This window comes from Phocoena phocoena, chromosome 10, assembly GCF_963924675.1.
Source record: "Phocoena phocoena chromosome 10, mPhoPho1.1, whole genome shotgun sequence".
Taxonomy (NCBI): Eukaryota; Metazoa; Chordata; class Mammalia; order Artiodactyla; family Phocoenidae; genus Phocoena; species Phocoena phocoena.
In genome coordinates, this window is record NC_089228.1 from 1,432,496 (window position 1) to 1,446,306 (window position 13,811).

The following is a 13,811-nucleotide window of genomic DNA, read 5'->3' on the forward strand; positions in this document are numbered from 1 at the left end:
AGGAGGCCTCGCGGGAGCCCGCGTCTCAGCTGAACCAGCCCCATAGCAGTGGGAGCCGTGCAGGGCCAGTGCAGCTGGAAGGAGGGCATCGGCAGTCTGCCACAAGTCAGAGTCAGAGATGACGGAAGTCTGAGCACAAGAGCACAGTGGGTCAGCAAAACCGAAAGACCAGAAAATCTTTCAAAGGGTGGTGCCCCCTCCACCAGGGGTCCTTAGAGAGAGCCCCAACCGGATGGCCTATGCTGTCCGCCCCAGGCCCTGCTGGAGCACCAAGAGAGAAAAGCTGAGGGGTGCACAGTGAAGGCGCCCCACTCCTCCGCCAACACCAGCACACCCCGCCGGGGGGCCCCGGCTCTTCTTGTTCCCAGCTCACTGGCCATCGCAATCCCGTTCCCGTCTCCGGCGGTCAGCTTAGCAGAACACGTGGACCATTCAGGGAAGGAGATATAAGGGAGCTCTATGGAGGGGCTTCGGGGAGAGGCCTTCTTGCCCTTTGACAGACGTGGAGAAGAAGACGTGGGCTCTTCTGCTGAGACTTTTCTAGGCTGCGGGGCCCCTGGAACTGCAGAGACTGCGCTGCCGTGAGGAGCGGGCTGCAGCTGGTCCAGAGAGCCAGGCGGGATGGGGGATGGGAAGGCCCTGGTCCTGGGTGACACAGCAGAGCCACAGGACTTCCTGCTAGACGCTCACTGTTAGGATACATGTTCCTCATTGTTCAGGCTGCCTGGAGTTACTTGCAGCCCGAGATTTCCGAACGATACTCGAGCCTTCCTCTGCCAAAGTCTCTTTTTCCTGCGATGACACGTCACCTCTGCCAAAGGGGAGGGCTCAGCCCTGGTCCCTGGGACGTCTGGTGATGAGGTGCTTTGGTTCTTGCAGTGAGCAGAGGTGCGCACGCCTGGTGAGTGCCCGTGGTTCACGATCCCGAGCCATTTCTTAGCTATCTCTAGGATATTTCTTTTCTCTCTGAACTTCGACGTTGTTGATTACTGCATATCCCACCCACCACCTGTTTTTGTAAATAAATTTTATTGGAACACAGTTATGCTTACTGTGTACGTATTGTCTGTGACTGGTTTCACACGGCAACAGCAGGGCCCTGGAAGTGCAGTAGAGACCTCTGGCCCTTTCAGAAAAAGTCTGCCAACTTCTGGTGTATTCCATCAAACTTTCTTGAGGAAAAATACTGAGCTAAGGGACTATGTAAATTATAAAGGAATATACATGCATCTTCCTCTATTTTTACATATATAACATTTTACGTATATATAAACATATATAACATGGTTCCGTTCCATTCTTCTCTCATTCAATAGTGTGCTTACAAAAACTATTCCATACGCTCTCCCTTTTTAACAGCTACATAGGATTCCACCATTGACGCAGCATAATTTCCCTAACAAACCACCATGCGGTGGAGGTCTCCGCTGTTTCCTCCAGCTGTTCTTTTTTTTTTTAATTTTCTTGGCTGCACCCTGTGGCATGTGGGATCTCAGTTCCCTGACCAGAGTTTGAACCCACGCCCCTTGCATTGGAAGCTCGGAGTCTTAATCACTGGAGCACCAGGGAAGTCCCCTTCTTCCAGCTGTGCTTTGAAGGGGACTCCATTCTTTGCTTTAGGCTCTGACACCAAAGTCCAGGCTGGGGGCTACTTAGGAGGTGGGGTCTGCATTGCACTTAGGTTCTCTACAGAAGCTCAGGAGCGTTAGGGGTGGATGCAGGAGCCTACCTAGCCGTGCTGTACGTGGCCTCAGGCCACTTAGAGACAGGACAGGTAGCAGCCACGTCGTCGGGGAACAGACCAGTCTCCTGCAGGAGGGTCTGAGCTGGGCAGGGGGCCATCGGGAGTGAGCGGGCAGGGGGCACCTGAGAGGACACCCCTGGCAGGCTGTGCCCATCCCGCAGCGCCAGAGGCTCAGCGGTAGATGGTCTCCACCGGCCGTGGAGCCCAGGATAAATACGCGGGTTGGAAAGAGCTAACAAGCTCCAGTTCCAGGCCAAACATGAGGCTTTTCACACCAAGGCCACCAGTTTCAGATCGCAGAAAAGCCCACCGAAGGCTTGTTTCTCAGCCTTCCCAGTGCTGTGGGTCTGCAGAGCGACATTCCAAAAGGGAAGTGCGCCAGTGCAGGACCTGCAGCCTCTGAGAGCGTGGACCAGGGAGGGGCGGGGGCGGCCCCCAGCTCTGAAGAACCCACTCTCTCCCCTTCTCCACCTCTGCTGAGCACACACCAGACACTGTCAGGTTGTCGAGAATAAAGCAAGCGGCCACCACGCCATGGAGGGATTGCTCAAAGGGAAGGTGGTCAGCACGTTCTGAGTGCTTTTCCAGAGCCTGGCCCTGCTCCCCATGCGGTCACATCCTGGAGGAGAGAAGAGACCTCAGGGACAGTGAAGTGACCTCCTGTGAGGGGCTGGAGTCCAAACCCAGCTCTCCAGGCAAGCACGCAGCACAGCCCATCGCCGCCAGGTGTCGCGCTGTCTCACACCCGCGTGGTTCAGAAGTCCACAGAGGGTCTCAGGGAGCCAAGGTCAGGGCGTTGGCAGGATGCGCTCCCCTTGGAGGCTTTGGGAAGAACCCACGTCGCTGGCTTTTTCAGTCTCTAGAGGCCACTGGTGTTTCTTGGCTTGTGGCTGTTCCTCCATCTTCAAAGCTGACAATCCATCTTCACATCTCCTCCTCCGACACCCCCCTTCTGATCCCCTCCCACCGGTGAGGACCTGAGATTGCGCTGGGCCCACACAGATATCCAGGACCACCTTCCCATCTTAAGGGCATCTGATTGGCAATTAATTCCCCTTTGCCATCAAAGGTTCCATGGGTCAGCATGCACACGTTTGGGGAAAACCATTGCTCTCCCTACATACCATCTAACACGTAGAATTGCCCATAAAGCACATCCGTTCACAGCCTGTGTGGGATTTCACGTGGATACCAAGGGCCGGGGCCACTGGGACACAACAGCAGGTGTAAATGCAGGCGATGTCGGAGACCCCATGACATCCCTGTGGGGGACAGTGAGAGGGAAAGGAATGACCTGCGGGATGACCTCCATTCTGCTCTAACAAGGGCCACAGATTCAAAGAAGTAAGGTGACCACTACACATGAGCCATCACATAAGTGACTCACTTCTCTGAGCAAAGTGACACTAACTGCTGGGGCAGCCTGGCGTGGGGGGGTTGGGGGGAGTGGTCCTGGGGCCAGTCCGCGGGGCAGGTGACTGGCGGGCTTGGGCGTGCTGGATAGATGAACACAACGGGCATTCCAGACCCAGGAGCAGCCTCTGCTGAGGCCCCGCATGGGGAAGGGTGTGGTGGGCAGTGTGAGGGCAGGCAGCCGCACTGGCCAGGCTGAGCGGGCCCGGTCACCATCCTGGGGTCCGGTCATCCCCTCCTGGGGTGCCTACCCACTCCCACCCCCACGCCTTCCCCGGCTGGCATCTCCCAGAGCCTCAAGAAGCTGAGACACACGGTCAGTGAAGCAGCTCCTCCCCCTGGTGGCTGGACCGGACAGTGTTCCTGCCAACAAGGCTGCAGCTGGGAGCCCTGACACCAGGACACGCTCCCTCCCTGGGGGCCAGGGAGCCACCTGCAGGTGCAGAGCTGCTCGGACATCACCTGGATGGCTGGGCTCAGGAGAAGCTAGAACCTGGGACAAAGTCCCTTAGGGTTGTCTACAACAGGGAACAGAAAGAAGGCCTATGCCTACGAACGGGTAAGCAAAAAAGCTGGGAAAATGGGCAAAGAGATGAACACATTTCACAGAAAGGGCGCCTGGACTGGCCAATAAACTATGAAAAGGTGCTCGACCTCTAGGATCAGGGAAGAGCAAGTCCACCTGGAAGAGGGACCACTTCACGCCCTCGTGGGCAGGAGCGGAGGCAGTCCTGGGGGCGCTGTGCTGGCCCCGCGGTGGATGGGCTGGAGAGGCCCGAGAAGCCCCTACGGAGAACAGTGTGGCGCCACGGGCTCAGGCCCCACCCACCCTCCTGGAGGCCGAGCCGGCGCCCTCCCTCCCCCTGCCACCAGCTCTCACCGACACTCACAGCACTGTTCCCGCGATGGGAGTAAGGAAACAAACCAGTGCCCTGGACAGGAGAAAGGACGAGAGTCCAGGTACAGCTGTGCTCGGAAACCCCCGCGGAAGTGAAGCAGACCAAACCAGAACACACATCTGTGTGGACGAACCTCAGAGACAGAGCACCGAGCGAAGACAAGCAGTGAATCATCAATTCTGCACTACGCCAGGCCGTCAGGCTTAAAACACACGAAAGGACGCCGTTTGACTTAGAGAGCCGGCTGTGTGTCGTAGACGAGTAACAAGCTGGGTGGAAGGACTCCGCCGACCGCGGCTGGCGGCCGGGAGGGAGAGAAATAGGGTGCAGGAGGCCTTGGGGGCCGCTCACCCGAGCCCCACCATGGGGGGGCCCTCCCAAGGCCAGCCAGCGATGCCAAGTGCACCCCGACACAGACGCTCCCGACGTTTCCTTTTCGGTTCCCTTACCATCCTCCCTTCTGTGTCAAGGACAGGTCCCCGTGGGGTGAGGACATCTTCACATCTCTCCAGCATGAGCTAATTCCCCCTTACACCTGGAAGACCGGCCTTTCTCAGACAATCGGGCAGATGGGGCTAGAACCTGAGGAAGCACTCGTGGGCTGGGGGATTCCCAAACTTCAGAGTTTAGAGCAGAAGTCGGCAAACTTTCTCTGTAAAGGGCCAGATAGTAAATATTTCAGGCTTCGTGGGCCAGATGGTCTCTACCGCATAGGCTTTGCTGGGTTTGTTTTGGGGCTTTCCCCACATCCTTTAAAAATGCAATTCTCACACTGAAGCCTGTAGCTTTACAGAGACCACCGGGAGGGTGTAAAACTCAGAGGCCTAGGCCCCATCCCAGACGCTCTGTGTCAGGAAGTCCAGGGGGAGGCCTGGGACTAGGCATTTTCCTGTGCAGGCCGCCTCCTTCTCCACCCCACCCCTACCCTCCCTCTCACTCCACCCCCCCCCAGACTCTCCTGCAGGGAGAGGCTGTCCCCATGGCCACTCCCGTCAGTCCCCTGGGACCCCGGAAGGCCCACGATGCTGGAGTCGCCCTGGTATGGGCCTCCTGTGCCCTCCAGACCTGGAGCTCCTTGGGGGCAGGGACCAGGTCCGGTCACCTCGTGCCCCAGGCCTATCTGGCCTGGCCCATAACCGGCCTCAGAGGCAAATCCCGCCGCCCCCAGGCCCCGCAGTCGGCCTCCCCTCACTCAGCTCACCACCTCCCTCCTGTGGTTCGTTTTTCTCCTTCCAGCCCCACCCTGCCCGTTTTACTCCGCCTCATCAATCTGTTCTGCCTCGGGCCACAGCATCTCACGAATTGTTCCTGGGGATGCCAGCCGGGGGCACCTCTGAGCAGCAATGGGAGGAGGGGTTTGGGGCCCAGAGACGGAAGTCATGGCTGGTGCAGCCCAAACACTGCGTCCTCATCTTGCAGAAACACCTTCCGACAAGGCCAGGTCGATGGGTGTCAACAGAATTCCCTGGCGGAATTTCCAGCGAAGGAAGACACGCCTTGTCTAAGCAGCCAAGCAGATCATCGAACGCAGACAGAGACAGGCAAGCACAGTTTGTAACGGTTTTATTGAGATAAAACTCACTCACCATAAAGGTCACCCACCTAAAACCTACAACTGGGGGATTCAGTGTATTCAGAGCTGTGCAGCCATCGCCACAACCAATTTTAGAACATTTTTATCTCCCCAGAAAGAAATCCCGAGGACGGAAGGAAACAATGGGTAAAAGACACTTGGGATTGGGGCGTTAGGATGAAGAGACTTCACTGAGCACATTTCCGCTCCTCCTCGTTACTCTCTGATACAAACAGGTACTGTCTGAAAACAGCCTATTCGTGCTCATTAGAAAAAAAGAAACCCCACACCCTTTAGCAGTCCCCCCTCATTTCCTGCACCACCCCCAGCCCTGGCAGCCACTAATCTGACTTGTGTCTCGACAGGCTGCCTCTTCTGGACACTGCACAACCCGTGGTCTCCTGGGACTGTCTTCTTTCACTTAGTGCGATGTTTTCGGGGCTCACCTATGTTGTAGCAGGTCTCGGTGCTTCACTTCTCTTTGCTATCCATTGAATGGATGGACCACCTTTATTTACCTATTTTTATTTTTATTTATCTCTTCCTTATTTGATGGGTTGTTACCACTTTTTGACTCTTGTGAACAGCGCAGCTGTGAACATTTATGTACAAGTGTCTGTTTGAACATCCCTTTTCCATTCCTTTAGGCATTTTTTTTTCTTTTCTTTTTTGGGGTACACGGGCCTCCCACCGTTGTAGCCTCTCCCGTCGTGGAACACAAGCTCCGGACGCGCAGGCTCAGCGGCCATGGCTCACGGGCCCAGCCGCTCCGCGGCACGTGGGATCCTCCCGGACCCGGGCACGAACCCGTGTCCCCTGCATCGGTAGGTGGACTCTCAACCACTGCGCCACCAGGGAAGCCCTAGGCACATATTTAAGAGAGGAATTGCTGGGTCGTAGGGCACCTCACAGGAAGAACATTTAATACTTAAGCAATAAGTCATTCATCTAAACTTGACATTAAGCATTTAATCATTAGTCATTCAATCATTTGAGAAACAGCCAGACTGTTTTTCAAAGCGGCACCACCATTTTAAATTCCCACCAGCAGCGTGTGAGGGTTTTGATTTCTCCACGTCCTTGACAACATTAATCGTCTGCCTTGTTAAATACAGTTACCCTACCTGTGGGAAGTGGCATCTCATCGTGGTTTTAACTTGCTCATTTCCCTGATAATGAGCATCATTTAATTTTTTCTTCTGGTGTTTACCTCCATGTAACGCGCTTATAATTCCTGATTTTTAACTTTAGACATTTTCTACTGACTTCCTTACACATAATCAAAAACTAACTCAAGATGGATCATAGACCGAAATGTAACTGCTGAAACTACACAAGCTCTAGAACCAAACATAGGAGAAAATCTTTGTGACCTTGCATTAGACGGAGATTTCTTAGATGTGACATCAAAAGCACAATCCATAAAAGAAAAGCTTGGCAAATTGGACTTCGTCAAAACGAAGAACTTATGCTCTTCGAAAGACACTGTTTAGAGAGTAAAAAGGTGAGCCAAAGCCGAGGAGAAAATAGCTATATTATTATATATCTGATAAAAGAGCTTTAGCCAGAACTTGTAAAGAATTCTCAAAACTCAACAATAAGAAAATCCAAACAGCTCATTTTTTTTTAATGGGCAGAATATTTGAAAAGATACTTCACCAAAAAAAAAAATCTATGGATCACAAATATGCACATGAAAAGAGGCTCAGTATCACTAGTCATCAGGAAAAGATAAATTTAAAACCACAATAAGATACCACATCAGAATGACTAAAATTCTGGGGGGGGCGCGGGGGTGGTTTGGCCATGCTGCGTGGCCTGGGGATCCTAGTTCCCCCAACAGGGATCAAACCCAGGACTACGGCAGTGAAAGCGCCGAGTCTTAACCACTAGACCACCAGGGAATTCCTGAGAATGACTAAAATTTCTGTAAAAACCTGACACAACCAACTGCTGATGAGTATACAGAACAACTGGAATTCTCACACATCGTTGGTGGGACCGCAGAAGGGTACCACCACCCTGGAAAACAGTTTCGCGGTGAAGCCTACAACTCGGCAGTCCTGCTCCCAGACACTTACTCAAGAGAAATGAAAACTTAGCTTCCCGCACAAACCTGCACACAAGTGTTTAAAGTGGTTTTTCTCATAATAACCCGAAGCACCCTAAATGTCCCTCACCTGGAGAATGGATCACTACTCTGCCATAAAGAGGAACGAACCACGGGGACTCCAACAACATGGGTGACTCTCAAAGCTATCCTGAGCAGAAGGAGCCCATGACGAAGCCGACACACTACGTGGGTCAGTTTCTATGACATCAAGGGGAAGGTGAAACTGCGGGGAACAGAAAACACGTCCGCGGTGGACAGGAGCTGAGAGTGGGGGACAGGCCAACCACAGAGGTGCGTGGGAAGCTGGGATGACAAAACCCTTCTGTGTCTTGACTGTGGTGGCAGTCCCAGGGCTGTATGCATTTGTCAACATTTGCATAACTGTACAGGAAAAAAGACAAATTTTAGTGTATGTAAATTATGCTCTCATATTTTAAAAAAGGGGGCAAAAAGCTAGTGCAGAGAGTAGAAGTGTGAACTGGCCAAGGAAACACAGGCAGACACCCTGGGGGCTGTCTGAGGTTGGGTGGATTTGTGGTGGGTCCAGTCTGGCCAGTATCACTCTGCTCCACAGGCCAGCGAGGAGAAGGGAGATGGCCAGATTCATCCATAGCTTGTGCCAGACGCATGCTTCAAAAGACAGACACAATGGCATGAGTGCTATCTACACATGTAGAGGAACGATCACCACAGTAAGGCTAGCTAACATCTGTCACCATATCATTGCAAACTTCAAGTGTGTGTGCGATGAGAACTTTTCATATCTATTCTTTTAGATCTTAGGCCATCAGTTCTTATTTATTGAGATGCCGGGTCAGGGAGGGAAGGGGGAAGAAAGGAGAGCACTGATGGGAAAGTAAAGGCCTGGATGTCTCCCCGGGATGCAGATCAGCCATCTCAGAAGTAGTTCCAAGTTCCCGTGGGCTTTCAGGACCTCCAAGGACCCTGCCAACTCTAAACCCTGGGGTGCTGCGAGATAATTATAACAAGGCAAATGTGCTCCATAACTGCCAAGGTACAACACACAGAGGAAGCAGATGGCATGAAGAAATCGGGCCCAACCGGGGGGTGCAGGGGAGGCTGCGTTAGATGGAAACACCTGTGCTGTGATGCGTGGGTTTTGTCTGAGCAGAGGGGGGCTGCAGGTTGGGGAAGAGGAGGAGGAGGACGCATCCCAGCAGACAGAGTAGGTGTGAGGAAAAGCAGTGGGCAGGGCAGGGCGGGGCGAGGGCTCAGGCTGGGGAGACAGGCGCGGAGCTTCTGCAGAGAGCTACTGTCTGAGTGCCAGGAGGGCTCGGTTCCACGTGTGGGCAGTGGTACCCCTCAGAGCTGCTGGTGATGCTCAGTACCTGTTGTTCTCTTCTTCCATAATGACGGAGCACTGTGTTTATGGATGTCAGCTGAATGCACAGCCGTGTGAAACAATGATCAGACATCTAGACTCAGCAATTCTGCTCCCAGACACAGACCCAAGGGAAATGAAAAGACCTGTACACAAATATTCAAAGCAGCACTATTAAAAATAGCCCCAAACTGGAAACAATCCAAATGCTCATCAACAAGAACGGGGGTAAATAGATTGTGGTGGAAAACCACAGAGCATTTTAAAAAAAAAAAAAAAGAGCAAATTACTGCACACACAACAAGGATGACTCTCACAGACATAAGGTCGAGTGCCAGACACAAAAGATCCCATGCTGAATGCTTCAACGTACTCAAAGTTCCAAAATAGGCAAAGGTCATGGACAGCAACAGAGGTCAGGACAGTGCTCACCTGGGGGAGGTCTCGAAACTGGGAGCTGCACAGGGAGCCTACAGAGGCACTCAGGGTCTCTGTCTTGGTCCTCGGTATGGTGACCCAGGCAGAGACACGTGCACACGCTTCTCATGCTGTGTATTTGAGTCAGGGTGAGCTATACATGCCCCAGCCACCCTTGCAGCTAGTGTGACAATGGACTAAATTCCGGCCTACGAGATATACATGGAAGTTGTGTATGCAACTTCTAAAGAAGGTCTTTAAAGGAAGGAAGTGTGACTTTCCCTTCCTCCCTCCTGCTGGATGGAATGCAGATGTATGGCTGGCACTTGAGCAGCTATGCTGGACTATGAGGTGTCACACGTGGCAGGGCAATAATATCGAAGGAGCCTGGGCCTCTGAGACCACGGAGACTGGCAGCAGCCCCGGGATGGCTACTTCCAGACTCCTTGAAAGTTAGAGAAATGAAGTGTCTGAGCTGCTGTTATTTGGGATTTTCCGTAACAAGCAGCCAAACGTAATCGCAAGTGACACAGACACCATGGAGGACAAGTGAGCAACGGACAGGAGCGCTTTAGAAGCCTGTGGAGGGTGGACTGGACAGGGCCACCCTGGAGGGAGGAAGGACAGTTACGGGGTGATGCATCTGTCCTGGCAGTGGACGCTGTGCCCAAACAAGGGCGGTGATGGCGGGGGATGGGCCAGAAGACATGGAGGAGGTCAGTGTTGGATGTGGATGTGATGACCACAGCAGAGCAGTGAGATGGGCTCAAATTTCTGAGTCTGGGAATTAGGAAAGTGACGATTCTGTTAAACACAGTAGGAAACGAGGCAAGGAGAATGTTTGTGAAGCAAGGGGACAAACTTGATTTTCCCTTCTTGCTCATATACTAATTTTCTGAGTCCTTTTAGACCCACACTAATTTCCAGTGGGCTAATAAAGAATTGCTTTTTTTTTGGCTTTCTTGCGGTACGCGGGCCTCTCACCGTTGTGGCCTCTCCCGTTGCGGAGCACAGGTTCCGGATGCGCAGGCTCAGCGGCCATGGCTCACGGGCCCAGCCGCTCCGCGGCATGCGGGATCCTTCTAGACCGGGGCACAAACCCGTGTCCCCTGCATCGGCAGGTGGACTCCCAACCACTGCGCTACCAGGGAAGCCCTAAAGAATTGCTTTTAACAAAACTCAGGGGAGTGATTTGTGGACACAAAGGCGATCATCAACTACCGACTGACGGACCCCCCCCCCCCCCGCCCCTTTAGGAAGCACCGGCATGCTGTGCTTTACACACTTTTGCTCACTGAGTTCTCAGCCCTGCGACACAGTTCAGGAGATCACGACTCGGGTTAAGCTACCTGCCCGCAGTGCCAGGGCTCATCAGACACCTGGGTCTGAAGCCGGGCCTTCCGACTCCGAAGCCTGAACTCGGAATCTCGACAAGAGTGCTCTTCAAAGCAGCCTGGGCTGAGCACGAAGATGCAGGCCCGCCTCACACGTGGAAGGCGTCCCCCTGACGGACCAGCCCGGACCCGCCACACTGGAGCTAAGCGCACCCAGCAGACCCTTTCTCGCTCCAGAGCACCTGTCTTTCAAGCCCCTTGTGTCACAGCGAAGTCCCTCTTGCACATCAGAACACAGACACACCGCCTCTTGTCTTTGGCCACTTCCCGCAGCAGCCCTGACCTCCTCGGGGCAGGAAGCCAGGCTTGGAAAGGAGACAGGAAAGACACAGCAGCTACCACGGCCCCAGGCCTGACCTCCGGGCCCGTTCCCGTCCTGCCCCGACCCTGGTCACTCAGGATGGCGGAGGGACACCGGACCCTGGGCGCCGGGCGTCCCTCTAACCCTGCGACTCCCAGGAGTGCTGCCGTCATTCACTCGGCAAACACTGCCGAGCAGCCCCCGGCGCCCTTTGCTAGAAGCCCGAGCATGAAGGCAGGCGGCTCACCTGCTTTCTCAGAGGTAACGGGCAGAGAAGGGGCAGCGCACAAACAGGAGGCTCAGCCCGGCGCCTCGGGGCTCCGCTCCCCTGGGGCCGGAGGCCTGCGGAGCCCAGCCCCTCCCCTGAAGGGAGCCGGCCAAGTGTCCCTGCAGGCGGTGCCGGGAGCAGAGAGGACACGTGGGACCCACTGGTCTGCGGAAGCCGTGAGGCCTGGAAGGTGCTCAGAGCAGCCGCTGCGCACCTGGCAGTCAGCAGAGCGCCCGGTGGCTCTGGGCTGCCCCAGGCCGCAGTCCGCAACTGTCGCCCAGTTCCCGGGAAATGAGAGAATCTGGGTAATAAAATAAAGTCTAACCTGTTTTTTTTCCTTTGCGCTTAGTCTACTTTCACTCGCTCACAGGACGCCACGTGCAGAGCCCTCACACTGGTCACCTCAGGTGAGCGCTCCTCCCGGGCAATGGCCGCCGGCAGAGACGCCGTGGGAGCACAGATCCCGCGATCTCCGCCAGCCCCGCGAGAACTACAGGAACCTATAAAGCAGCGCCGCACCGGCCTTTCAGGGAGAGCGTGTCCCGGGTCGTCAGCCGACCCCTTCCATTCTTAGGTCAAGGGGTAAAGCTTTCCTTTGCTTCTGAACTGAACTCGCTCTCATTTTGCCGGCTCCCATGACTCGGGGCAGGAGGGCCCTTGCCGGGGACCAACTCGAAAAGGTCGGTAACACTGACAGCGCACGGCCTTCTGGGCTGGCATCAGTTGGCAGCGACACCATCCTGCAGAAAACCACAGGCCCCAAGCACAAGGAGGCGGCTGCGGGGAAGGGGGGAACATTCTAGAAGGTCCAGGAGCTGTTCCTGCAGGCCAAGTCAGCCTGGATCCAAAGATGGCTGCACACAACCCTCTTTCAACCCACCTGAGAACGTGGGCCTTTCAGGTTTAAAATATCATTTGCCAAATACTGTGAGTCAAAATAGATACAGTCCATCTTCAGAAACACGGCAGTACACACCAAGAACTTTAAAAATGTTTATTGCTTTGACCCACCCGGAAATTCGCACTTTTGGAATTCTATCCCAAGTAAATCACAGGATATGTAGGCAACATTTTGGTCGTGAAGATATTCATCCCAGTGTGATTTATAATAGGAAAAAAACAGTAAACAATCGAAACCCCTAACTTCAGGGAAATCGTTACAGAACACCGTGGTGCCTCCCTGGATGTACCTCCCATGAATATATTAGAATGAGGTTTAGGGAAAAAAATGTTAGACAGTAGGAAAACAATACAAAATAATACCTAGAATACTTACTTAAATATTAAAATATTTCAAAATCAAAAATGATTTGATATAAAAACAATATACAAAATGATACGTGGTCACAGTTATATTAAAAGTAGGTAAGGAAAAAAAGACAAAGGAAACCGACCAACACTCTCTCCAGATAGGAGATTACGGAGCTTTTACAGCACTTGTCTGTACATTTACGTATCTTCTAATGTTCTGTAATGCCCTGAGTTATTTTCTAATCAGGAGGAGGGAATCGCCCCCATCTTCCTACCAGCGAGAAAACATCGCTGCGCCCTCTCCTGCCTCCTTGCTGGTGAGACCTAAAGCCTGGCTACACCTGACGTCCTCCGGCCTTGCTCTGCGCCCAGCGGCCACTGCGGCTGAGAAGACACTTCAAGACCATGAGCTGGCGCAGGCTTTCGGGTGCACTCCCGCTCTCCTAGGCGGGGCTGTCTTGAGGAGATGCAGGCTGGAAACCTGAACACAGACGCCAGGCCTCTTTGGAAAAATCCAAAGGCTGAATTTGGGATTCAGTTTGCCATGGGGCCCCCCACCCCACACTGCATACCCAGCTTCCTTCACTCAATTATGGTACTCCCCTGACCCCAGAAAGCATTTGCACTTGTGAGCCCCACAGGAAGACTTGAAACTCCTAAGTTATGGACATCCATTTTTCCTGCTTTATGAAGGAAGACAATGCAATAGGAAAGAATGAAGTTTATGAGCAGAAACATGCAATGGTGAGGAACAGTGGCTCTTGGCCTCTGGTTCTAGGTGTCCCAAGGCCCAGCAGCATCCCCATCCGTCCTGCAGTTCAATTGCTCAACCAAATCTTGCATTTCATGAGCTTAATTGTGAACTGGGCCTGAATCTGCCACCTTAACTGCTACCCTCAACCCCTACCGGTGATACTGTTTTTAACTGCTGTCTTAGTCGATGTTCATTGACTGTTCTGTTGGTCATGTCCGCCATCTAGCTTCTTTGTCCATCCAAGCTGAACCCCGAGAAGACACATACAAGTTGGCCCCGGGTTCATCAAAAGAGATTTGGAAGTATAGGTCACTCCTGAAGAAACACTTCATCTCTCCCTCA